At 41.9% G+C, this 27,117-nt stretch overlaps 1 long non-coding RNA gene across 1 annotated transcript; it reads right to left on the bottom strand.

Moving 5' to 3' along the window:
• Positions 1-1,913: 1,913 nt before the first annotated feature.
• Positions 1,914-25,277, bottom strand: LOC137859783 (uncharacterized). Its single transcript, XR_011098541.1, has 3 exons — positions 24,258-25,277; positions 20,954-22,973; positions 1,914-3,236 (listed from the first exon to the last, which is right to left on the bottom strand). It is a non-coding gene; the product is annotated as an uncharacterized lncRNA (long non-coding RNA).
• Positions 25,278-27,117: the final 1,840 nt, after the last annotated feature.

Here is a 27,117-nt window from a genome sequence, read left to right as displayed (position 1 = left end):
AGAGCTGTTTTCTGCCATCCCTATAGATGCCTATCTAGGACTGTATCCACTCTCCATAGCCTCGCTGCAGATTCCTACAGCTGGTAACATGATTTCTGTGCAATGCACTTTTACTGATTTTTTTTTTTAGAATGTCATCACTGAAAGGTAAATATTGGCATAAGGGTAGGAGATTCCCTCCCATACACAAAGTCTCCAAAGATACTGGGAAAAAACAGGGGGTGGCTCTTGCAGCCCATCCTTGCCCCTGTGTGGAGCTGGGTACCATGTCCCAGCCTACCATGGCCACACACTGCCCATGACATTTTGCACTCTACCATATACAGCACACACACCCACACATGAAAAAAAAAAAAAAAAAAAAAAAAAGTGTGCCCTGCGTGCAAGGGAGCTGCAAAACCAAGAGGCACCAATGGCCATTCCCACTCCCACCTAGCACAGCCACAGAGTGGCTGCCAGCTCCTGCTCGCGCCTGCAGACACGAGCATTTCCTGACACTCCTGCACCTTGAAAATTAAAATTGGAGTTAGATTTGAAAGCTGTTTTGAATTGCTTAAACCAATGTTGGTTTGGGAAAAAAAAAAAAAAAAAAAAAAAAAAAAACAAGCAAACAAACAAAAAAAAAACATTAATGCCTTATTTTAAAAACAGCCAAACAGAAAGTGTTCAGCCTTTAGCACAAACCTGCACTTTGCTTAAAGTAATGCTGGGAGAAGAAGACAAATTTTCATGTCATAAAAATTCAGCTTCAAAAATACGACAAACTGGGTTTTATGATGATTCACCAAGACAGACCACAGACCGGCCTGAGCTGCCCCTTCTCCACCAGCTCCACACGTGCACACACATGGTGTGTGTAAGGCAGGTTTGTCCCCACCTGAGCTGGATCGAAGGCTTCACAACCAAATTTTGCCAATTCCAGTTCTCAGAAAGTCACTAAAAGGGAGCAGGACAAAGGTTCTCATGGCAGAAACCCTGCCTTTAATTTTGTGAGGGCAAATAAGTGTTCTGCCATACCTACTGCAAGTTTAAAAGCTTTGTTTTAAAACCGAGAATCTAACTGACACTCAAAAACCTGCTACATACCAAGCATCAAGCTCTTCCTGAAAAATTAATAGTGCTTAACTTCCAATTCAGATGAAAAATATCATATTTATTAGATGCAAAATATAAGTAAAGAAAAAATGCATATGTGCATGCGTATATACACAGATGAGGAGGTAACCTGTGGTCCTAATGACTTCAACCCATGAACTAGGTCATGCAGATGTCATTTCTTTATTCTGTATGTTCAGTTAAACTTACATAAAACACACCATTTTTTTGAGAATTTGTCCTGTGCAGTGTTTTGAGTCCCAGTAAGTTTCAATTAGTTGTCCTCATTCCATCAAACCAAATTTAGTCCAGGCATATCAGTTGTGAGTTGTAAACTTTCTTCTTTTTTCATCAAATGCACAAAATCATTTCATAACTTCTTTTTTCTTTTACAGACACAGAACTGTCCTAGGAATTCAGATTTTCCAAAGGCTGTTTTGATCTAGCATAGATTTTCTATTTATTTGCCAGAATAATACACAAGTCCTGGTCCACCTCATACATCGAAATGGCAGAATTTCATGACACCAAACCAGCACACGGGTCAGGACGAGTGAGCCCACAGCATGAACCACAAATAATTTATACCTTCCGGGAGCGTTTTTAAGTTTTACTGGCTATTATCATAGCTGCATACATTTATAATTAACTAAAGCCAATAAAGCGGGTAGCTTCCAACACTTTCCCCATACCAAACAGAAAGTACAGCATTGCTTTCCCCCACGTCAGACAATACCAAGAGCATTTAAAACAGTTTCCTCTTAGGCTGCACAAACTTTAATTTCAAACCAAATGATCTTCTCTGTATTTCAAGCGTGTTTTTTTTTTCTCTCTGACACATTTTAATGACAATAATTTTGTAAATTGTCAATACATAATCATATCAGCTCATGCCTGCTTTTCAATCGGCACCTCCAGCTTGCATTAATTAAACAGCCTGCCTGACACCGTATCGTCTTGGTAAACAAACCAAGTGAGATTTTCAGAAGCCGCGGTGCGAACTCTTTTTCTGGAGATCAGTTATTAAGCTGCAGGTTTCTGTTTCATTTGCCTGCCTTTCACTTTAAAGCAAGCAGCAGCCACTGAGAACACAATAATGAAAGAGGTCATGGAGCACCAGTTGTGCATGAAAGATGCGAAAATTTACTGCAAATGAGACAAGAGCAGTAAATTCATTTTTATTCAAATTACTGTCATCATACATTACCACTTCTCCTGTAAACATTGTGCTTCAGACAGTGTGACAGCATATTATTATTTGCGAGATTATACTATTATTAAGCTATTAACATGTCACCTCCTGCTTGAAACAATGACTCAGCTTGGTACTGCATAATAGGACAAGTTCGGGAGACAAGGCGAGGTGACGGAGAGGTTAGTTGTAAGAAGGGAGGCCATGCATAGAGTGACAGCTGGCACTTAAAGGCTAACATTTATTCAAAAGAGCCCACATAATGAGGATGCGATCCGCTTTTATTTCCATACTGTACCCATCCACTTTCCACGAACTCGTGCTTTTCCCGTCCCCGGGCAGCGTGCCCCTTGGTGCCTGTGGTGGCGGCGAGGAGCCATCGGTGGTGCTCGCCCCGAGATGTCTGTCCTTCTTCCAGCAGGGATGCTGAGAGATGTCCTGTAGGTATTATCGTGAGGTCCCCGGGAGGCTGCTAAGCATTAAAATTTCATAGTTTGTAGGCTTCAAAGGCATTCAGGGCAAAGTTGCCATCCGAAGTTGCAGGAACACACGAATTGCATCAGATGGCATGTTCCACGTTTATGACAGTCCTTCTCCATAGCCCGCTGCTTCTCAAAAACTTTCATGAGCTTCGTGGGAACGTTTCCCTGCCTCGTACTGCAGCCAGGCAGCAGGGTTTGTGCTCCCTCACTGCTCCCCAGCAGCTCTGCTTTGCTTTCACCTTGAGCTTTATGGTGGTTCAGCAACCATGCGGCTCCGTGCAGGGCTGCGCCAGCCCTTCCAGCGCTCACAGCCGCTCTCCCCAGCGTTCATAGCCCCAAGGTAAAGACTGCTTCTTCTTACACCCTGCTTTATTGCCCTTCCGCTCTGACTTCTTCTTTCTCTGTCTGCTCTTTATTAAGTTTGAACTTGTTTATGGAAATATTCCTTCTTGAGCCTTTGCAACCGTCTTGGAAAGGGGAAAAAAAAAAAAAAAAAAGTCATTTTGTGAAATGAAGCAAACATCAAGCTCTGCTTTAAATTATTTGGGGAAGCGCAAGTAGTATAGAGATGCATTGGCATGTTACCAGCAATGCCCTCCCGGCTGGCAGCATAGCCACACATGGGTTTAAAGCTCCAAGGTTCGTGCTTCCACACATGGGATGCGATGAAAGCCATGATGCTCATGAAGCTGCCAAGGCTCAGCCCATAGAAGCATCAATTCAGCACCATCCCAGGTTGGAGAAAGACAACTTTGATGTCTTGAAAGCTTGGGCGATGTGCATTTTTTTGTTGGCTTTGCCCCTACACAACTTAGATACAAGGCTATGCAGGAGGGGGTCTGCTGTCCCTGCAAAGGGAAATCCTTCCCTTCCCCTGCCCTGTTCCCCTCACTCACCAACCTCTGTTGAAACAACTCTAAAGCCTCTTCCTTTGGTAAAACATGAGCTCAAACCCTGCTCCCGGCTTTGTGGTACATCTTGTGGGTGCCCTCCCACGGCGCAGAGCTGAGCCCAGGCACTCCCCATCGCTGGAAACCACACAGATTAAAGCCATAACAATAAAAGTAGCTTAAAATAGAAGTTTAGACTATCTGGGCATGGCGTGCTTCACTATTGCCCATTTCTGGAGCATTTCCACTAAACGGGGCTGGATGAGGCTGTTTGGGTCTTCGTGTCTGGGCCCTTTCTGTTGCAGACAACACGCCCTGTAATCCCCTGTCATCGGGCTCTGCTTTAAGAGCCGTTAGTGGTTTTTCACATCGTTACCCACATATGGAGGCTGCTCCACAGCCTCGTGGCTTTGATATCAGAAACCTTCTCCTAAATTTCTGGCCTTTGAGTAGTTGCAGGTAGTTGATGCCTATTTGTTGCGGAGCAAGCTTTATCCCGCAGTCCTTTTTCCCTCTCACTTGAGCACAATAATCATGTACATTAGCATCAGCAGTCTACATTTTCACCTCTCGTTTCCCATAAACAAGAGTTTTTCTCTTTCTAAATATGCATTTGTCTGCCCAGCACTGCCTTCCTTTTGCTAACATCACCCTCATCCACCAGTTATTTTTTTCAGCATGCTTGGGCTTTCTTTGCCACGGGCTACCCCAGCCTACCAGGCTTTTCTGACCCTGCTGGTGGAAGCATCCCCTCTCCCACAGCTCAGCTCTCCGGGCTCCTTGAGGAGATGTCCTGGCAAGCACTTACTGCATTTAATCGCACAAGCAGGACTGGTATTGACTGGCTTGTTATTTTAGGAGAATAAATACTCCTCAAGGTCATCCACAGAATTAAAAATAGTCCAGCAAGGCTGGAAGCAAGAGGCTCTGCTCCGTTGCCTCACCGCTTGCTGTTACTGCTTGCATGCCTGGCCCTGGCTCGGCACACGTGAGACTCCCAGGTGGGCACAGCCACTGCCAGCAGCCCCCAGCGAAGAGGCCGGGGCTGTGCTGCCTTCCCCAGCACTGGGTGCCAAGCCAAAGTGTGTGGCACTTCTGCCAAAAAATGCCTGTCCCTATCCCGAGTGGAGGGAAAGCACAGAGGGGAAGCCGTACGGGATCAATGGGGATCTTTCCTGGAGCTCCCCAGGTGCCCAGCATCACCAGAGCCATTTGAGCTTTGCGGGTACCATCCTTGTACCCCCACCACCACACATTTATTAAAACAAAATTCATACCCGAGAATCTCAGGCTTGGCTCCTGAATCATAATGGGACACTTAGACACAAACTATATTCAATTTGCTGGATGCATAGAAAATTGCACTGCCTAACTGATTATCCTGGTAGCTAAACAAGAGCTCGGGGGCCTGAGTCGTAGTGTCAGTTTTTAAAATCTTAACTATATGAGATATACGGACCCCTGCTTCCCATCAAAATTAATAAAGTTGGACAAAACTCAGAATAAGAAATCATTTCTGTGGTTTTTAATCTGGCCAGTAATCACCGCTCTTAGGCAGCACAGCCCAGTGCACTAACAAAAGATCAGCACAGGAACCATTAAATGCTGAATTTTCCCAGTGCACTGCAAATGCACATATAAACACTGGGTAACCTTAGGCTTAATCAGGGTTCAAAACACAGTTCAGCACCTCTTAAAACACTTTTTTGTTTACACTGCTGCAGCTTAGGCTTGCATTTCCTTGCATGGCATTAGCCACATTTTGATTCTTAATTTTTAACCAGGATCAAGTAAGAGTGCAAAAATTGCTCTTAAATACAAATTAATGATGTCATAAGAGCATGCAGAAATCACAGGGGAAAACTGAGGAAAAAAAAAAAACAAAAAACTTTAAATCACAAAATCAGCAAAAACCTAAACCAGTTCTGCATTTCTCCAAGCATTGCCATAGATTACTTAAGCTGCAAGAGCTGAAAGAAAATATGGCAGTAAATGATGAGAGTATGCTCTCGTGTCCTTCACACTTCTCTCATAATTGCTAACAGCAGTGGTTGTCCCAGTGCTTAATAATGTTGTGCTGTAAATACACGCTGCAATGTCCAAAACTAAAATATGTTAAAATCTAACAGCAATAAGGGAAAAAAAAAACAAAATGCAGGTAACAGATCAGGTGCAGGCAGTGTGGAGATGTCAGCAGTGTGCCGGCCAACAAAGGAATGGTCATTTGTGCCGTGATGACAAATATTTGATTTGATTTATCAAAGAAGTAGCCAGCTTGATGAGGCCAAACCAAACCAGCCTGCGATCTCCCCCTCCCTGTGCATGGATATATGTAGGTATTTTCCTAGAGACACACAAACCACACACAGCATTTCATCATATAGTGAAAGCACTCACTGTAAGATTTTTTTTTACAAATATCCTCAAAAAACCCTCATCTGTAACGAAGTAGCTGTTCCTTCACAAAGAGGTCACGGGGAGAGGCAGGACAAGCTGTGAGAGGCGGAGGGCTTGGTTTCTCTGCTCCCCCCTCTTGCCATTCCTCCGATCCTGCTGGTCGGGACTGTGAGAGCTGTGAAAAGCTGAACGGCCGCCACCGAACCCATGGCAGCCTGCTCCGGCTGGGGGATCGCCTGCGTTCGCCGCTGATTAGACTGCATTATTTCTATTATCCTATTGGGCTTCACACTAGGAATAGAGGCACTTGCCCTTATTTGAAACTAGCAGACACCAGGAGAATTTGCTGATTGCTAATGAGAAAGCTAAGGTTTTGTTGATATCATCTGGGACGTTCTTGCTGTGGTCTGCTATTAAGATCTGGAGCTCTACATAACACACCATATTAAGCAGGCAGTGACTTTATTATGGGATCAGTATAACTTTTCATGTCTGGTGTACTCCTAAAGCCTAGGCTAAAACACCTTTTTCCAGAATATGAAACATAATATCTTAGTGCTAGCTGCATTATTTAAAAAGGGGCAATGTGGTTCATAACTTTACATTTATTGCATACTTTTAAGCCACTTGACCCATATAAATATTACTATAGAGTTGCCCTCAGTTATTAAATTCTTATTGCTTATAAAAAGGGCAGCAGGAAGTATATAATCTATAGACTAAGGTGTGTTTTTTTTAAGGGGGAGAGGGAAGAATAAAAAAAGGAGGAAGGCTGGAAACAAATGTGTTTTGATCCTGGCCACAGCCTTGAAGTTAATACTTTTTCTGGCTTAAAGCAACAGTCTGTTTATTTAAACTTCAGGAATCGGGTACCAGCATAGCAAGTAGGTCCCTACCTTCTTGAAGTTAAACTGGAAACCCCACCTCTTAAAAGAAATTGTTTGCAGAAACTTTTCCGTCTTTATTACAGTCAAGGCCAGGTAAAAACGGGACAGGAGCATTTGCTGCAGTTCCTGGACAATTAAAGAAAAAGCACGCTGCTTTTAGGGCTGTTTTGAGATGGTTCCTGTGGCCAGAGCCTCCTGCGGGCAACGGGGACCTCGGGGCACACGCTCGCACCCTTGCACTTCTCGGTGCTTTCTGCTTCGCACACCCACGTGTGACAGCGAGGACAACACATTAACATAGGTAATTTTACTTCAGAGTTGCTTGGGGCAGAACCTCTAGACCTAGAGGTTACTGCTGTCAGAGTAGGACCTTTTTCTTCCTGTCACTTCTTTCAGAGATGAAGGGAAAGATTTCCCTTAGCCTACAGCATTTAGCGTGCAAACGCTCCACCACAACATTTTGAAACTATAGAAATCATGAAACCAGCCTGTGACCTTCCATTTCAGTGACAGTACAGGAATCCCTTGAGCAGCGGAGGCATCCTCTGATATTTGGAAAAGTGTCATGTTTTCTTTACAGAGAAAACTGTCATATTGTTGTTGGCATAAAATACAACACTTCCTGGAGTTGTGATTTCCTTGTTTGCTACAAAATGTCACCTGGGCAACTGACATGTTTGTGTTTTGCTTAGAGCAACTTACCACTTATGATATTCAAATATAGTTGATATTGATACCTTAAGCTGTGCTGAAAGGAGCAGCAATTACAGACATCTGAAATTCCTCAGGAAAAGGCAGTTTAGCTAAAAGATGCGGACCCTTATGAAAATGGCAATTCGGCTGCAAGTTAAACACAGCCCTTACACAATTTGCAACCTATTGATGTGCCATGCAGTAATTCTCCAGCAGGAAAAAAGTCTCAGGAAGAAGCAGGCTCACATAAATGAGATGCTTCCCCAAAATAAGCAACTCGGTTTTCACAAGGAAAAAAAAAAGAAAAAAAGAAAAAAAGGAAAGAATAAAAAGGAAAAAAAAAAAAAAAGAAAAACAAAATGCTCAGCCTGAAGCAATAATAGTCAGTATAGCTGACTGGGAAAGTACAGGGCTTTTAAATCATCCCTGCATTTTCATTTTAAAGTATAGGAGGATTTTAATCTGAGCTAGCGCAGCCCCATTATAGTGTTGTTTTTTTAAGGCAACTTTAACCTTTGTTTTAAATACCAGAGTTTGTATCTGGCATTTAATAATAATAATAATAATAATAATAATAATAATAATAATAATAATAATAATAATAATAATAATAATAATAATAATAATTTTTATTTAAAAAGAATAATGTTGCAAGTAGCAAGTTTGACTGAAATCAAGGGTGCTGAGAGGTGTCCCTTCAGTTTGCCACAGCTAAAGAGCTGAAGGAAAGGAAATCATATTTACATTTTAAAAACTCCAAATGGTTTTAAACCAAGTCAAATTAAACTCTTTAATTACACAATGCTGCAATACTTAGGAAACTTAAATCACTATCTTAAATCATATAATCTGCAGTGGCAGCTGATCTTTGAAGTGTATATCACAAAAGAAGCAAAATGGGTGTTGGAATATTTGAGGGCTATTTAACATTTTCAGTGACATTTCTTTGCTAAAGATGTCTTAATGTAAAATAAAGAAAAAATATCCACCTCTGATCTGGGTAGAGAGAGAGGCTATGTTTGTTGCTTTCCAGTAAGTAGTTAATTATACCGGTTTTGACATGTGGGTGTAAAATACAAACAAACTTAAATATGCACATGGATATCTGTATGTCTAGATATGTTTATCTCTAAGTATTACAGAGATTTTCCCTGTATTAGCTCTGGGTGAAGCTACACAGATGCAGAAACAGAATAATTACTTCTCAACAGAAACAACAACAACAAAAAAAAATCCTTTTTAAGTAAAAGAGAGCCCATTGTGTTTGAAGTTGTGATGAAAAAAGAAAAAATCCTAAAATTATATCCACTTAGCAGATACCCTGCTTCATTTAGGAACTCTGTCTTTTAAATGAACAAGCAATTTTTAAACAGATTTACATGTTTTGTAAAATATGTCAAACAAACTAAAGAGAAGGTCTCCTAATTACTCATCAAACAGCCTCCAGTCAGCGGGGAATGCAGCTGCAGTGATATGTTGCACTAATGTTAGGGCAGACCCGAAATGCTTCCTCTTGGAAAACAACCGCGGCGGTGGCAGCAGCGCCTGCGGGCTCGATCCTGCCACGCCGAGTGCATGTGCTGGGCACTGGGCGCATGAGCAGCCCGAGAACGGCTGCGAGGTCAGCCGAGGGCTTAAATTTAAGCATGCATATCACCTTTTTTTTTTTCAGAAGGAGCAACGCTACTTGTCTTTTTTTTTTTCTTTTTTTTTTTCTTTTTTTTTTTTTTTTTTTTTTTGCAGTGTATAGGATGTTAAAGCTGCTCTGTTTAGTATGCAAGCGATGCACAAAGTTTCAGGTTCACATCGCCTCTTTTTTTCTTTCCTTTCCTTCTTTTATTAGGCATCTACTGCTGCAAGATTTCCATGCAAGGCTAATTACGAAATATGCAGAACTGCTTCCTGTTTTTAATGTGAATTGTATTACATCCCGTTTGGTAGAAACGGGGAAAAAAAAGTCCCCATTAGGCATGTTAATGACTGTCCCTTTTAACAAAGCTGTTCGCTTGTCTCAGCACTGGAATTCATCTGAAAATAAGAATACTGCCGAATTAGTGGCTTTCCTTTCACATGCAGGATGATGTTATCTGATATTATATATAAATATTTCTTTTTTTCTGGCACAGTAATCATAGCGAAATTCCTTATTCCTACATAATCGTTATAATGAAGGGCCCTCTTACCCTGCTCTCCCTCTTCAGCCAAAACTCTTCCTCACTTCAAAAAGGAATTTTTTGAGGCAGCAGCTCTGGAGCAGGGCTCACGGTTTGTAACTTTTCATGTTTCCCCTAAAGGGAGCAAGTGATGTTTGGCATATCCCCAGCACAAGACATTTTTAAAGGTATATTTAAGACATGTATATCATACTGCGGAGTGTATGTGGCAGAGCTAACAGCAGCGTATAAAGGTTTGGGAAAATCCACAGCCCAAAGTGCTCTGACCCTCACCAACTGTCAGCCTCTCTCCTCTGGCAATTGCTGCGTTCACAGAGCTCAGATTTACCCCTTCACCGGTGCCAGTCTGGAGTTACTATGAAATTGAACAGTTATTCTGATGTGCACCCTAATAGCCGGGAACAGAATCAGGCCGACAATGTCACCGTAGCCAAGAGCAGAATTGGACCCGTAGCTGCCACTCTCTCCTGATTTATTCTGTAATTCATATTTTCAACAATATGCAATCCATTAGCAGTACAGAAAAACATGCAATGACTACTTGGGCGGACTTAGGATTCTTGGGTTGCTCTCAGACAGATGGCTTTTTTGTGATTTTCTTTTTTTCCCACAGTTTGCTCTCACTTGTATTGGAACTGCTCTAGTACTTCCATAGGATTTTTAAGATAAGTGGAAGGATTATTGGTCACGCTCCTTAAAATTCATCATGGAGCGGGGCTGGCTTTGACTGCAGTTTGCTATTTGTTGCATTTCTTTACAATGGAATATGTTCAGGACACACACCCTTCAAAGGTTTGTAAAGAGGAAAACAGTCTGCAGAATCTGCCTTCACATCAGCTCCTGTAGGGTCCTTAAATAACTTCTCTCCAACATGGTAATATTTCAATATTCTGTTAAAAGATCCTTGTTAACAGGAGGGACCCCGTATCTCATAACTGGGTTTTTATTACAAATCCCAGAGATGTTTTTTCTATAGATACAAAGGGAACTTCTGCTGTCCTGACTTTTTAAAGGCAAATGTTCAAGAGTTTGTGTTTTTTAAACTATGCATATTTGGTGGATGCAATTACATACATTATACTAGCAGTGCTTTATTTTCTTCCTTTATAGTAATATATAGATCTGAAATTCCAAGGGTTTCTGGTGCTTTTCAGCTGTCACCTCAAGTCAAAATCATGGAGTTCAGCTATTAAAATATATATATATATAATAAATTTAACTTGACCTAATTGAAGGTTTTTAAAGCAAGCAGGTATTTTTGACATTAGAAAAAAAATACTACAACTGTATTATACACTTATCTCCTCACTTCTATTTATGCTGGGAAAAAGAAAAAAAAAAAAATCCTTTCCAAAATGAGGTCTGAAGTTCAGTCCCTGATAATATCTGCAACGTAGGGTGCTTCAAAGAATAAATTTTTATAAAATGCAAGGGATACTTTGCAACATTTCAGGTGATAAACTGAGGCCAAACCACAACATCTGATAGAGAGCTCTGCCCATGCATATGCACACATATGTACGTGGGTGGAGGAGACACATGTATTGTTTGATTGTGAAGAAATCCCCCCATTTACCCAACCTGTCCGTGCAGTCCCAGCTGCGCCTAATGACACCCTTTGGCCCCCGTTACAGATGAGCTGCTATTTAGTGCTTACCGGGCTATTTTATACACCGAAGTAAACTTTCATACTATGGTTCAAATTTAATCAATTTTTTTGTTTTGCAGCCTTTGTAGATTGAGTCTTTTGTTAAGAAAGGACGTCTTGTTTCCAAAACACGCCAGAAGTAATCGCTGGCATCAGAGTGCCACCAAAAGGCAGGAGAAGAAATTAGCAGCCACACACTGACCTTTGCAGAGACAGCTAAGGTTATGCACATAACATTTGCTTGTTTACTTTGCAAAATAAGCAATGAGTTGGAAACTCCGAGCTTAGCAAGCGTCTCGGTACACCTGAAAAGCAACACTGACAACAACAGCAAAACCCACGGTTGTTATTATTTTTCTGTTGTTGTGCGTGGAGACTGTTATCTGCTCCGCTCTATATCTATCATGATGCAACTTTAATAACGTTAGCCAAGACTGCTCAGAAAATCACAGCTGTAGCTGGAGGCAAAAGGAAAAAAAAAAAAAAAAAAAAAAAAAAAAAGGAAAGAAAGAAAGAGGGGGAAAAAAAAAAAAAAAGCTAAAATGAGGTGCTTCTCCCAAGCCTCACCTAGTGAGCTGAGTATTGGCTTATGCGTGAGAATAAGCAAACGAATCGATCGCTGCAGTAGGTTGATGGCTACTGGTCGTTTTGATGGATATGACGGTAAAAAAAAAGTCCAGATTGGTTCACAGTGGACCTCAAACCATGTCAGCTAAAACCAAAGAGACAAAAAAGTGACAGCTGCGGAGAGTACACTGCAGGCAGTCAATGGTTCCTGTGATTTATTGTTCCATCTGCCTTGCCGCTGTGAGGACAAGTTCCCCCTGATTTGGTTAAAATGAAAAGGACCTCAGAGAGCACAACGTGTTTTTTGAAAATGTGCAGAAACTATTTTTTTATTTCTTGATTTATGTGCCTTTCCCCCTCCATAATGTTTGCACCAATTGTTACCCAATAATGCTTACTGAAAAATGTGAAGCTTCCCAACCACTAAGAAACCCTCCAGACCACCCCCACCCCTCCACCCCATCACATGCACATACAAAAAGAAAGGAGGGGGGGGGAGAAGAAAAAAAAAAAAAAAAAAAGAAAGAAAAAAAAACCACCCTACTAAAAAAAATCCCCGCATAAATAACCCACGCTGGCAAGCACAATCCAGAAAACTAGTTTGTCTATTTTTTAACCTTCCCTCTTTCCAATTAACAGCCACATTTCTGCATTTCGGAGCCTGCACAGCATCCGGGCTGTGAGACAGTTAAAAGCAGGGCTCCGCAAAGGGTGCTGTAACAATTTAATATATTAGAGAGTTCAGCCCCGGATTATAAATTTGCCTGAGCCACCCAAGTGCTACGGCCAACAGTTTTCGACGAGGGGCTGAGCCCCGCAGCTGAGCCTTCACGGTGTTTACCCAGGAACTTTTTGCCATTTCGGACTTGAAAAGGGACATTTCCTTCATGTGGTTGGCGCAGCTTATTACCCCATTAAAGAGCAGCCCCGCACGGCGCGTCTGTCGGGGTAACACCGTGGCCTAATCAACACTCGGAGGTGTAGCACAACACAAATAATCTCCCTCCTCGGGGAAACCCAAGTGGCAGCCTGAGAAACGGTTGGGCCTTTCCCAGGGGGATTCAAGTATGCCGCTGCAGAAACACGGTTAATGTTTTAATACATTTATGGAGCATAAATCATAAATGAAGCGTTAAGTATCCAGTGCTCTCTAAAAAGTTTTAACAAATACGAGCAAATTGAATGAATCTGGCAGGGCGAGGTATTGATAATTTTCCATGTGCATCGCACGTCAGGAGAAATGGATGTAGGGCCTCCGAGACCTGCCCCGTCCCTGCGTGTGGGATCATTCCCCAGCAAAACTGCGCCAACCACAGCCCGGCAGAAGCAAAGCGCCGGCTCTCGCTCCCCCCCCCCCACCTCCCATAAATGTTTAACGCAGATCAGCGCATTTTCAGCAAATTTCCCATGAAGGGGCCCGTCGGTTTCGCCGGTGCGTGGCGAGGGGTGCGGGGCCCGCCCGGGCACAGGGTCCCCAGCGGCCTGACCCCACAGCGGCCGCTTCCTGGCTGCAGGCCTCCCTTGGCCTAGCGGGCCGGTCCGCTGTCAGGAGCCAGCCTCGTCTCCTGCGCCAGGATGTTGGTTTTACCTCTCAAGTGTTTCCTGAATTTGCGAAAATCCTTCTTTTTTCTTCTTTTTTTTTTTTTTTTTTTTTTTTCTGGGGGTTGTCTGCGGCGGCTTCGTGTGCGAAAGCTCATTTGGCTTTCCCAGGGAGGGAGAGGGAAGGGAAAAAAAAAAAAGAAAAAAAGTTTGAATTTAAAAAAAATATATATATATGAAAAAATAAGAGAAAAGAAAGAGAAAACAAGAGGGAAAGAGAAAGAGAGAGAGGGGAAAAAAAATGTCTTAGTCGCTACTGTTGAGCAGGGGGTTTTCTCCTGGGACCAGTTCTACTTTTGGAACATGTTATTGTCAGGCAGAGGTCAACATCTTTTACCTCTTTTTTCCATTATTCAAAATAAGTATTGATGTTATGTTTTAGCTATTTAAAAGCCAGCTGCCTTGCTCATTTCAGATATTTTTCCTGGTATTATTGTATGTGGTAATAGCTGGCCTGTGTATCGTCTTTCACAAAATCTAGCCTTTCAGGGTCTCAGTCTTCAAATGATATCAATCAAAATTTATGCAATTCAAAATCCATATGTATAGAGTCCCAGTTCACCTCATTTAATGATAATAGTAAACCACATGTTGTGTACATGTCTGAAACACTTTTCTAGTTCTTGACTGTATTAACCCTAGGGGCACTATGTTTTTGTAAAGCTTGCCCAACTGAGCAGCATAATATATTGATTAATACTTGGCAACAACTGCATTCTTGAATAATAAAACCATGAACAAGGTAAATGTGTACTAATAAAACACGAAGAGTGTCAATATTATTTGGGGATGTGTGTTAATAAAAGATGCTAAAGATCAGGAAAGCCCTGATCCTCACAATTAACAAAAAGCAGAGCCTAAAACCGGTCTTTTTTCCATGATATTTTTATTCCACATCTCCTCACCTACCTGGGCAGACGTGGAGCAGCTGCAACAAATACTCCATATTTATGGGGGCTGCGTCCAGTGTAAACGAAAAAGTTAGGCATTTCTGCGAAAGGCAGATTGAAATGAGCAGTAATTCATTGCTAGCCCAGTCCTTTCCGGGCAGAGCAGCGTGCGGGCATCACAAGCAAAGCCTGGGAACAGTTACTGCTTTTACAATAGAATTTGCTTCTGACAGACTGCATTATTTACTTAAGGTTTAATATACAGTTAGAAATAAGATTTGCTTTCATGGAAAAGCACTAAAACATTTGGCAAAGGAAGAGCTGAACATTTTCCTTAATTTGTTTTGGCAACTCTGAAAAATAGATCCCATTACGCTCACGTTTGCATTCTAGAAACATAACAATGAACAATAATTTTACGAAAATCAAGATATAATTAAAAATAGTGTGATACAATAAGGAGTGAGCGAAGGCAGAAGAAAGAGAAGAGACGTGCTGGAAAGCATTGCTTTCAGCACAGGGGATGACTGCGGAGGGAGAACAGCAAAGGACACCAGCTGAAAAGCTCTTGCCAGCATTTATTTGTTTATTTGGGGGCTTAGAAGGGAGGCAGCAGAAGAGGCAAGGACCTAAAAGTACGAAGTAAGGCAAATTGTTTAGCAAACAGTTAAAATAGTTTCATGCTTTTTTTTTTTTTTTTTTTTTTTTTTAAAGGGAAGACAATATTTAAACACAGGTTTGCATTCATATTTCAGTCACTTGACTTTTGTATGAAAACAAATATTGAGAAATTAAACACAATTATGTTTTGATTAACTGGAGCTGGTTCCTAAAACCGCAAGGTATAGCAGCAAGATTGCATCTGTGTCTTCCCTCAATGCCATCCACATGAGTCACAGCGAGGCAGGAAAGCTGTTGACAAATTAATACTTTAAGAAAATAAACTATGGTCATGTTGAACATAGAGCAACTTTATCCTGATTAATTTGTGTTGGAGTGGCTCCAGCCCCCTTTACAAAGCCGCGCAGTTTGTACAAATGTAATTTCCTAATATTTACATGAGGAAAGCCTCAGCCGTTAAGCTTTGCCTCCAGTGTGAGTTTTGTGGTTAGTAAAAAGACAATAAAAATACAGAGAGGTAATTGTAAGCACATTTGGAGAGGGAAAAAAAAAAAAAAAAAAAAGGAGAGAGAGAGGGGAAAAAAAGCTTTTCTCCACTCCTCCTTGCACAGCCCTATAAAAGTGAGCTGTGCTGTGCCGTGCTCGCGGGGACCGTGGTGCCAGCCTCACCCAGCAAAGGTTTAAGTAACGCAACACCTCCTGCTTAATAACAACTGTAATGCTGCGATTGCACATAACAAACAAACAACCCCTTACAACGCCGGCGTCATGCTTTAACTCCGGTATTCTCTAAAAGCCAGTATAAATTCAGATTAGCCTGCCTAATCACACGGTCTCTGTCATTTTATGTCTTTATTTAAATAGAATGTCAGACATTCGTACAATTGTCTAATTTAATAAATACGAGGAGGAAAAATGCAGTTATAATGTGTTGCTTTGTTTGAAGAATATTAAAAATAACCTTTAGTTTTAATGAGATTTTTTCCCCCCATCAGTTTACACAATTTTCCAGATGCAAAATGAGCTTTTGGCTGTAAAATATTTTATCACATTGTCTTACACAATAAAGATTAGATGTTTTCGCTCTCTCTCAACTCCACCGCAATTATTTTTTAGTGTTTGCAAATCATAATATCATTTAAAAACCATATTTTATACCTCATCTAAAATACTTTTATAGCAGTGTGATGAAAAAAAACCCAACACAACATCTATTTAACTACTCTTTTTAAGTGGCTGTAATATGCTTTGGTATAATTTCCCAGAAAAAGGCATAGCTAAAAAAGCTTAGCTGTTCTTGAAAACAAATCTCCCAAGAAGCATCTTTGCAAAAATCCCCAGAATTTAATTCCCCTGGCTGAAGAGCCCAGAGAGCCTGAATATAAAAATAGTAGCCCTGTCATTTCACATTCATTAAGTGTGAAACTCAGAAATTAATAATGTAAAAATATGCTTTTTAATTAGTCTTACATTCTGCCCAATGTACTTAAATGGGATCAGCAGCTCCCTAATGATTTTTTTCTTAATAAAGTATTAGCCTGTGATGCACTGGGGTTGACAGGTATGATAAACTGGAAAGTACTTTTGGAGGCGTATGAATGATACCAAAATAGTACTCTCCCATTTAAATGTAATTAACATCAGGGAGCAATATTACATGAGGAGAAGCCTGCAAGATTTTTATTTCAGGGTATTTTTTTTTTTCATTTCTTGTTTTATGAGTAGTTTGATGATTGCAGCAGTGATTTTATAATTTAATTACCTTTGTTGAAAGCTAAGCTTTTGCTAATAGCAGGTCAACAGGATCATAAAGCAGTCTTCAAAAATATTAAAAAGGAGGTAAATCCCCTTAGCTAACCTACACAATAACAGCGCGGGTGCGCGGGTGTGGATGCGATGCATTTTATAGATGTGTGCGTGTAGACACTCTAAGCCTGTTCCCGTGTTATTTGTTTACTGTGCTATTTCAGATCAGTATTTACCCTCTGAAGGGACTTGTTATGCATTAATCATATGCAAGGAAAAAAAAAAAAAAAAAAAAAAGAAAGTTGCAGAGGCTCCCTGCCATCCGTGGGGCACAGGTTCTGCCAGCACGGGCAGCTCCCACAGCAGCACCGCCCGGGGCCCCGCTCCCCTCCGCCGCCCCTTCCGCAAACACTTGGCGCTTTTACATTTCTAAAGCTGCCTATTTTACAATGGGAGATAAAAGATCACTGTTGACCTGCGCTGCTTGTGCAAGAGTATTCCCTAACTTATTTATATGCCAAATGTCACTTGTGTTTACTTAAGAATTTCTGCTCATATCTCCCGGTCGCGGCACTCCCCGATGATGCACTTTCCATACGGTAAACCAGCCGGTAGGAGGGCAGCTCCCCGCTATCGGTTGGAGCCTCCTGCTTGGCACAGCATCTTCCCCAACATCCATGAGCATTTCTGTCGGCTTCCACGCTGCTCAGCACCATTGACGTCCTCCTGGGGGGAACCTGCTGTGACACCAAGGTACGGAGGCACTTGCCAAAGGTTTTCCCAAATGCTCGTCTCTGCCCCGGCGTGAGCACAGGTGGTGCCTCCTGCCCAAGCGTGGCCTCACCTTTCAACCCTGGTTTTAAGTTGGAATAAATGAAAAGTTGGAGCTGGCCCACCTAGCCAGCCAGGGCTCCAGCTAGATGCTGGCCTGACCACTGATACTGCAATGGACTTCGCATTTGATGATGATTTTCATTTGGTTTATCTGAAAGGAGCCAATCCAAGGGGAAAGCCAGTCCAAGGGAATGTTGTTCATTTAAACAACAACAACAAAAATCAGTTTATTTTTTCCCACTCTTCCCTTAGATACACGTGCTTCAGGACTGGTCCAGGTGACAGCTGCTGAATATCTCAGCCAAACTGGAAGGCCTTATGGCAAGTGAAAGCATCATCCCATGGCCGAGGTGGCCAAGAGATGGAGTCAGACACTTCAGGTGAGGGCACTGTTAATGAACACGGTGTGAACCCGCTATCCCAAAGTCCCAGGGCAGCCAGGGTGAGGGTACTGGGCCCCAGGTGCCCAGCCGGTGGCAGCACCGCATAGGAATGGCCCTGAGTGCAGACAGTCCCTGCAGGACATCTATTTCTCCTGCTTTGGTAACTTCCAATGTCCTTTAAAAATATGATCATGAAATATCATTTCTTCTCTATTTATCTCAGCACTACAAAACTGCCTAACTATTGGCTCTACGTGAGCTCTTTTATAATATTTTTCCAATCACAAACACCATTGCATTGTTCCCCAGGGATTTCCATGATGGATCTATCTATCTATCTATTTACACGTTCATGAATCAAATCATCGGAGTGGAGAAAGTTTGTATAATCTATAGCTTTCATAAGATTTCACTGAACTTGTACTTCGGGGGGATTTCCAGGAGTGTGACGTTATGTGGACCCCTCTGGGGCGTGCACAGATCACCTCCTTCCTTCCCACGGAATTTACCGTCCTGTCAAAAATCCACAGCGAGCTCACCCCAAAAGTGAAGCTTAAAATGTATGCCCGGCTCGGAGCCTGCAAAAGGAGTTTCAGGAGCGGGGATGGGAAACTGAATCAAAAACGAATCATCAGAACTGCCCTCCTGCACACACACAGGCTGGAAATCTTATTGCTGAGATATTTGGGGTTTTCCTGATAGAGAATAAAAGACAAATAATCAAACTTACTGGGAAATATTTGCATAGGGCCACGGAGTGCAAACCTTAGGAAAGCTGAGCAGTATTTACTCATAGGAATAGCCCTGGTGCAGACACTGCTGCGTGCAGCACTCGCCCATCCAGGGAATTGGAGGGAGTTTGTCTGAGTTAGACACGCAGGCAATGGCCCCACACTGGGGCATCATAATGCTTTAATTAATTAATGTCTGTAAACTGTTTGGTGATCTTGGGATGAAAGGAGTTCTAGAAATGCCAGGTATTATTGAAAATTAATTACTCCAGCCTTCCCCCCAAATCTTGCTAAACATATTTCATTTTTTAATCTACCCTGCTGCTTAAGTAAAGCTCATTGCAGAATTATTTTCTGCTAAATATCAGAGGAAATGAGAGGGAGCCACCGGAGCAGCAGGCTGAGCTGCAGCATAAGGCCCCGTGCGGGAGCTGCATTTCAAAGTGGGTGCAGCCACAGGACGCAGCAGCGTGGGTGTGCTGGGGGCTGCCTGGCCCCATGTCCCCTTTGGTGGCCAAACCAAGGCCAGGCCTTCGTGTGGTGCTAAGGGGCTGCCGGAGGAGCACGCTGCCACCACAAGACCAAGCCACAGGAGACGCAGGACCACTTCAGGAGACCCAAGGACATCACAAACTGCTCCAGCCGCCACCGTGTGCTCAAGCCGGCAAATCAATCACTCTAAATGCTATTCATCATTCAATCAAAGGAAGACAGAACACGTATATTATTTATACAAGTCTGAAATCATTTTGTGTTAGTTACTGAAGAGTCACCTTCTGCATCATCGCCAAGCAGAAGGGAAGTCCTGGAGGAGACTGCACCAGACCCAGCAGGCACACTCCAGGTGGCCCCAAATGCATGGTTGAAGCAATAAACTACATAAAACAAATAAAATAGACACTGCTATAGTATTGTTCAAGTCTGCAGATTTATGGGCGTGTATTTCAATTCATGTAATGCACAAATCAGTGATTTTGTTGTTGCTTATTTGTAATTTAGCCCTACAGTCTGTCTGGGACATTATAAGGCCATGGTAGCCCTGGAGTATTTTTGAAGCTCTCCTTGGGAAGTCAACCCTTCCACTTCTATGGGGAGACATAGCCCAAATCTAACACCAGTCTCATAGATGTTTGGGGGGAAAAGGAAGTATTCTTAACAGCTTGGGCCCAGCAGAAAATTTCCCCATCAACTCTCACAACATAAAAAGTGACCCTATTGTGTATTCTGCAGAGCTGCAGCCACTGCAGTCATCTGTCTTCTCCTGGCCTATCCCACCCCGGTTCTCCTGTGAGACCAATTTGGGTTTTCTAAGGTAAGGAAGTTGTCAGATTAACAGGAACTCCACATAGGCTGCAGCAACCTCTTCCTGCTTCTCCTCTTCCTGTTCCTCCTCCTCCTCCCCCTCTTCTCCTTTTCTCTTCTATTTCTCTGTTCTTCTTCCTCCTCCTCCTGTATCCCTGGAGAATTGGCAGCAGGAGTGAGCTGTGTCCCCAAAATATGCCCTCCATCATGGCTGGATGTGGCAGGGATCACCACTGCTCTGTAACTCCTTCACCACCAGGCCCGGAGGAGAGGAGCTCCTTCCTTACTGTCCTGAGTCAAACCCACAGCTCATTTCTCACCTATTCAAATTTTCAGCAGAAAAATATGTGTTTTACCAAATCTTCCTCTGGATACTTCCGACAGTGAACAGCAGATGGGGCTACAGAAATCATCACATTTAAAAAATAAAATAAAATGAAAAACAGCCTTTTACATTCTGAAAAGCAATTTATTCTACACCATTTCAAAAAATAAATAGGATTCTCCTTTTCTGTTTTAAGACATCAATGAATCTGTCGCATAATGGGCTTTTGTAAACCGATTATCCTTGATAATCTCATTAGCTGAAATTATTTTACTTTTCTAACATGGTAGATTTTTAAATACCTTTTATTTCATATCCCTCTGGGCACGTTGCAGTGAAATTTACTATTAAGCAAAATAATTATCTATCTCAAACCTTAATGCTAAAAAGTAAAAAAATAAAATAATTACGATCTAAGGGCAGATATTAGAACGGAGAAAGTAGAAGAAAGCCCACAACCCAGAGTGAAAAAGGGAAATTTCCCCGAGCAGGCAAACCTCCTCTCCCTGTTGACAAATAAATCGCGGTGATGTCCCTGTGAATACCAAGAAGTGGTTTGCTTCTGCCACGGACCTGCACCATCACAAGATGTGAGTTGTTTCAGAAGAAGCTTAAATCTGCGTTTTACGTGTGGAAGTTTGCAGCTGTAATGGGATTACGGTGTCGGCAGAGGGAGGGAAGTTTGCAGCTGTACTGGTTCGGGGGGTAGGAAGCAGCTGTTAAAATAGAGGACTAATGGTGATTAATTCTTATTATGTGTTTGAAGATCGCACAATGAGTTCAGGACCCAAACCCTCCCACAGGGAATAAACTGAAGAAGGAGGATTTAAAAAGAGGGAAAATAGAAGGGGAATTTTAATGTGCATTTGGCCTAAGCGGCCTGGTCTTAAATCACTTTATTAATATTTAAGCATAATTTAAATCAATGTTATTAAGACAAAAAAATATCTATCTGGGGAAATGTGTAATCAGAGCATATTTATGCAGAATGGGAAATCACCTGTCCTCCCTCAAAAGTACACATACAGGGACCAGACAGGGAAGGGCCTCTGCCCTGTGTCCCACTCTGTCACTGCAGTGAGGGATGCCAATGGTGGCCAGTAACACCAGCATAAAGGTGCCAGCAGCAGGAACAGCCCAAGCTGACCTCAACTCGATTTGCAGTCCCGGGGGAACCTGCCGTGTTTCCCAGATTCAGGGCAATTCACATAAGACCCAGGTTATTTGCTGCAATATTGTGGCCGGGTCCTACAGCCAGCTTGCAGAGAAATGCAATGTGCCGGGTGTTCTTGGGCTTCCCCAGAGCACAGCAGGTAGAAGATATGAGATTTCTATTTATATACTGCAGCCCAGCCAAGGAAGTGACAATTTCACAGCAAAGGTAAGGGAATGGAGTGTGAATGTGCCTAGAAAGATGTTGGTGCAGATGGGGTGCCATGGCCCACCACAGGCCGCAGCAGATCCCCACAAGCACCTGGCCCCTCTGCCTTGAGAAGCTTCTCCCAGCTCATTGATTTTGTGGCTTGACAACATAACATGGCTCTCGCAGCCCTCCTACAGACCAAAAAAAAAATAAAAAAGAAAGAAAAAATAAAGGAGATGAACAGCAGCAATAGGGCAAGCTCAAAGATCTGGGCTCTGTTTCTCAGACAAGACCTTAATGAGAATTAATCAACTATCATGCACAGAGAGATTTCACTGGATTATTACAAGGGAGAAATGAGAGGGAAAATGAACAGAAAGCTAAAGTTTATTTATGTGAACTATTATGGTTTGAGCTTAAATTTTGAAATCATACCAATCTTTACTAATCTGAAAGAAATCCCCAAAGATTTGGGGAGGACTGAATAGAAGTTCCTTTAACAAAATAACTCTGCTTGTGATTTTACTGTCACACTTTTAAGACTTTTTGTTTGTTTGTTTTCAAATCTGAACAAATAACTCGTGAATGTGTACCAAGAAATCCTGCTTTTTGCATGGCTGTAGCTTATACTCATTCCAAGTAGAGCAGGTTAGTAAATTAAAACATTCCTTCTAGAAGCAACTGATAACTTCACACTGATGATGTAGGTCAAAGACATCTTCAGTAAATTACAGGCCCCACCACAGGAGGAATTAGTACGATTGGGACATGAAGATCATGTGGATTCCATACTGGAGACCAAAATACCCATTTTTACTTCTAGCTGCTGTGTAATTCAAGTTGGGATATTTTCAGCCCAGTATCGATGGGTCAGTGGTGAAGGTTAGGATGGATTTATCACCTGACAGCCACACAGAGAGCAATGGGGTAGGATGTGGTTTAAATCTTGGGTGCTCAATCCCATAGGGCCCACGGCAAAGCCTGGGCCCTATGCAGAGCTCAGATGACCAGAACATCCCACGCTGGCCTGTGAACACCTCTGAGCTGGATTGCAGGCTTTGTGGGAGGCTTGGGTTTCAGCAGTGTGTCCATGTTATAATTAATAAGCAATTTCCGTTTGAATGGTGTGTTTTGTCTTCATTTGAGCACGTTCTCTGCAAAGACAAAGATCAAGACAAACCTACTCAGAACACAACGAAGATAAAAGGGAATCATAAAAAGAGACAGACAGAGGAAAAGAAAGAACAAGGAAAAAGAGAAGACAAAGAACAGGGAGACACCAAAGAGGACACAGAACAAAGATACGCAAAATGAAAAGACAAAGAAAAGAAGAGACAAAGAACAAAGATGATAGAGCACCAGAAAATATGCAAGAGAGGCACAAAAGGAAAGAAGGGGGAAAACAGCAACTGAGAACAAAGGGCAGAGAACAGAGCAAGAGCAGAAAGACACAGGAAGGGAGAAAAATGGGAGAGAATTCAGCCAAGATGAGGCGTGAAAAACAGCCGAGACAACAAGAGAAAATAAACACAATGAAGAGAGAAAACAGCTAATCATCTTCTGATTTGCATTAAAAAATAAGTTGTGGGAGCACAAGCTTGACAGCGGAAACGTTGTCAAGTTGAATGTCAAGATTTCTCACATCCTCTAAATCCAGTCAGACTTTTGAAACCCATGGGTTGGGTGATGCTGGTGTGCTGGCTGTGGACAGGACCGGAGAGGCGAAGGGTTAGTGCCCAGCACTGAAGAGATGGCAGAAATTGATGTTGTGGAGGGTTGACCTGGCTACAGAACAACGATGGAGGGAGGTACCTGCAGCTAAGGGATGCTCAAGGACAAGCATCCCTTCAAAATCCCTTCATAAGCCTGCAAGATCCATCATGATGAACCATGCTGGCAAAGCCATTCTTATCCCCTCTGTAGCTTATTTACAAGAAAAGTGTACCCACAATTTTAAAACATTTCAGTAGCTACGTCTGTCGAGGAAAAGGCATGGAAAAAAAAAAAAAAAGAAAAAGTCAACACTGTGGTAGTAGTCAGTGGATACCCAGATGTGGTAGAAATGACAAGAGTTATAATTAAAGGTTTTGTGCTGACCAAGGCTGCCTGTATGAGATCTAGAACTAATATCTAGAGAAACCAAAGAAGTTACAATCCTGCTGGAAAAAGTGAACAAATAATTCCTTCACAGATCTTGACAATGGAAAAAAAAAAAAAAAAAAAAAAAAAAAGCAATCTAGGAAAAAAGCAATCTTTCTCCACATTTCGTGGAGAAAATGAATGAATACTTGGGAGTTTTGTGCACATTGTTAAAAATACATTAGGGATGGAGGATGCTGAGGTCTCCTTGGTGCTGAACACAACAGGACAACCCCATATCTGTGGAGGCAACCCAGGGTAAAGTTATATAGCAATACGAGGTTTGAATTCCTGCTTACCCTTTCTTGCTTTACTCCTTTGGCTTTACTTCACCTCCTCACCTCCCGGATGACCAACCGTGTTTCAAGGCAGAGGTTGTGGGCTGTGTTGGAAGTGTCTTTGTCCAGATCTGGGACAAAGAACTCAGATTTTGTAAAACACCCTTTGCAAAAACTCAGAAGACACAAGGTCCAGTTTAGTTGCATAAGCCTAGATTTCCTAAGCACTTCTGTATTTGTTCCTACAGGTGTTTTAAAGCAATAGGTAAATTAATGTAACAATAAAATATTGATTTCTTTCAAGTTTTCTATAGAGCAGTGGAAGGTCTGGCAAATGTATCTGCCAAACAAATGCAGAACCATACAACAAAAGCCTCTTGAACCACGACAGATTTCAAAAATCTAACTTTTTAAAATATTGATATTATTTTTCTTATTGAATCTCAGCTTTTTCTTCCTTTTTTTTTTTTATTTTTGTTTTTGCTGTCAGCTATCACAAAAGGCTCAAATAGCACCGATTTCATACTCTTGTCCTTTGTACACTATATTTTCTTCTAATTTAATCCAGTCATGTTTATATCATATTTAATGTCACTAATACATATAAACCATATTACTTGATATTCTACATTCAACATTGAGTTGGCTGGCACTACAGGAAAACTGGTGTGCCGTGGGTTAAACCTGCTTCCCATGCTGCTCGTTGGTTATATTTTATTTACCAGTATTTCTATAATGTGCTATTTTTTTTTTTTCCTTTTGAGATTTCCTTGTTTCTTTCAGAACACTTTCACCTTATTTCCGGGCTGCTTCTCCCCAAGGGGCAAAGTGGAGGTTCAGAAACTTCGTATGAACTTCCTGAAAAAGAAACAGATCACCTATTAAAAAAATAATAATAATAATAATAAAAAAAAGAGTGGAATGTGCTGTGAATATAGCTTAATACATCCCAAAGAAAGAACTGGCTCTAATCACACCATAAAATTTAAAATTCATTGTTGTACGCAGTTTATTGATTTAATAATGTATTTATTATTTATGATTTCTAGGGCAGATGGAATTGTATTTCCATTATTTGATTCAGGTTAATCACGAGATAATGTTGTTCTTTTATACTTCCACCTAAAGACACTTCGAGAAGCAGATTGTTTTCCATAGCTGCAAATCAAATCCCTTTCTGTCATGCAATTATTGGTATTTTCCTACAAAATGATAATCTGTTTAAAATCTAAGGTTAATATTTGAACTGAAATAATTGCACACATATGAATTGCATCTAAGATAGGAAGGCTTCAGGAGGGGCTCTGGCCTCTCAGATGCTTTCACTGTTTTTAAGCACTCATATCTGGTCTTCGGGGTGTGCTGCTCGTCCCAGGACCCAAACCTGCACGGGTAACGCTACTGCTCTTCACTGGCTGTGCTCCTCCTGACTGGAGTTTTCCATCATTCAAGGCCAAGACCTCAGGAAGAAAAAGCATTTGCCGGAGATGTTGTAGACAAGATGCTTCTGCAGGAACTCACCTTCTGGCCATGTTCTGAAGGACACTTTGATTTGTTTACCTTCAAGTCAGTTTTGATGTGGTTTAACTTATGTATCAAGAACTTCACGAATATTTATTATTCCTTTATCCCAAGATCTAGCTTCTGCTGGTGAATCATTAGTTTCCCTGAAGAACAGTAAATGCTACTAGTGACAGAATGCACAAGGCAAAGCTAAGAGAAAGCAGAGCAATGAGATTTTCAGGCCAACTGATTTTTCCTTCCCTTAGATAGATTTCCAGTCTTGCTGAGATATGATGTGGGACTTTACAAGACCTGGTTTGAAATTTATATTGCATCTTTTTTCCAAAAGGGCACTCCACTTTCAGAGTGGCTGATGCCAAGGCATGGGCTCGGGGTGCCCAGAAGCACCACCATGGCCAAGAGCTGCTGTTGGGTGTGCAAAGTGCATCTGCCAAGCTGCCTCCTTGCCCTGCTGAACACACCAAATGTTGAGCAGCTCTCCTCTCACACAATGCTCTGTTTTGAGGAGCTCTTCACTTGCTTGAACATTTGTGAAAGTACAAAAAAAAAAAAAAATGTACATTTTCAACTCAGGCTGTCTTATGGGTAAATATGTACTGCATGCAGGACTGGTGGCAACTTTCTCATGACCGTATTTTCCTCTGCTCATGCAGCGCACTCCTAGAGCCTGCTGGCAGGGTGGCTGGCTGTGGGATAGCAGACTTGGACTTTCAAAGCTAAACTTTAGAATAACAGAAAAATAAAATTCCAGGATTTAATAGCAATAAAGAAGCTGGAGTAAATGAAAAAGATCAGTTTGCCAAAGTCCGGGAATGTTTCCACAGACAGATGTGAGAACAGAGAAAGCTCCCAGACTCTCCAGGAAGACAAAGAAAGTCTCATCAGCACATTTTAAGTCCGTTTTCATTCCCTATTTTCTGATATTTCCAGAGGCAGGATCAAGGATGGACTTAACTCTCCTTAAAAATCTCACAGGACTCCATCTCTTTCAGGGGATGTGAGGATGCCAGCTCTACCTGTGCCACAGTCCTGCCACCAGAACTTCTCCATCTCTTCCCAGACAGGAGACAACACAGCTCCCACAGCACTGCTTGTCTGCAGCTACCATAGAAGTCAATGAAGCCAGGGAAGAATCGTGCTCTGGTGATGATATTCAAGAAAGAAATATCTGCATATGTACCTGCATCACAAATTTGTGCTTTATTTCATTTTATTTTTCCCTGACAAAAATGAACCTCACGAGGAACTCTGCCCTTCTGTCTCTGCAAACTTAGGAAGAGAATGGAGAATGGACTGAGATACAGAGGTGTAATTTCAGTGCTACTACAGCTCAGTTGAGTTCCCTCTCAAGAATTTG

Source organism: Anas acuta, chromosome 7 (genome assembly GCF_963932015.1).
Source record: "Anas acuta chromosome 7, bAnaAcu1.1, whole genome shotgun sequence".
Taxonomy (NCBI): domain Eukaryota; kingdom Metazoa; phylum Chordata; class Aves; order Anseriformes; family Anatidae; genus Anas; species Anas acuta.
The sequence above is the reverse complement of the archived record's forward strand: the minus strand, read 5'-3'. Positions and strand labels throughout refer to the sequence as shown.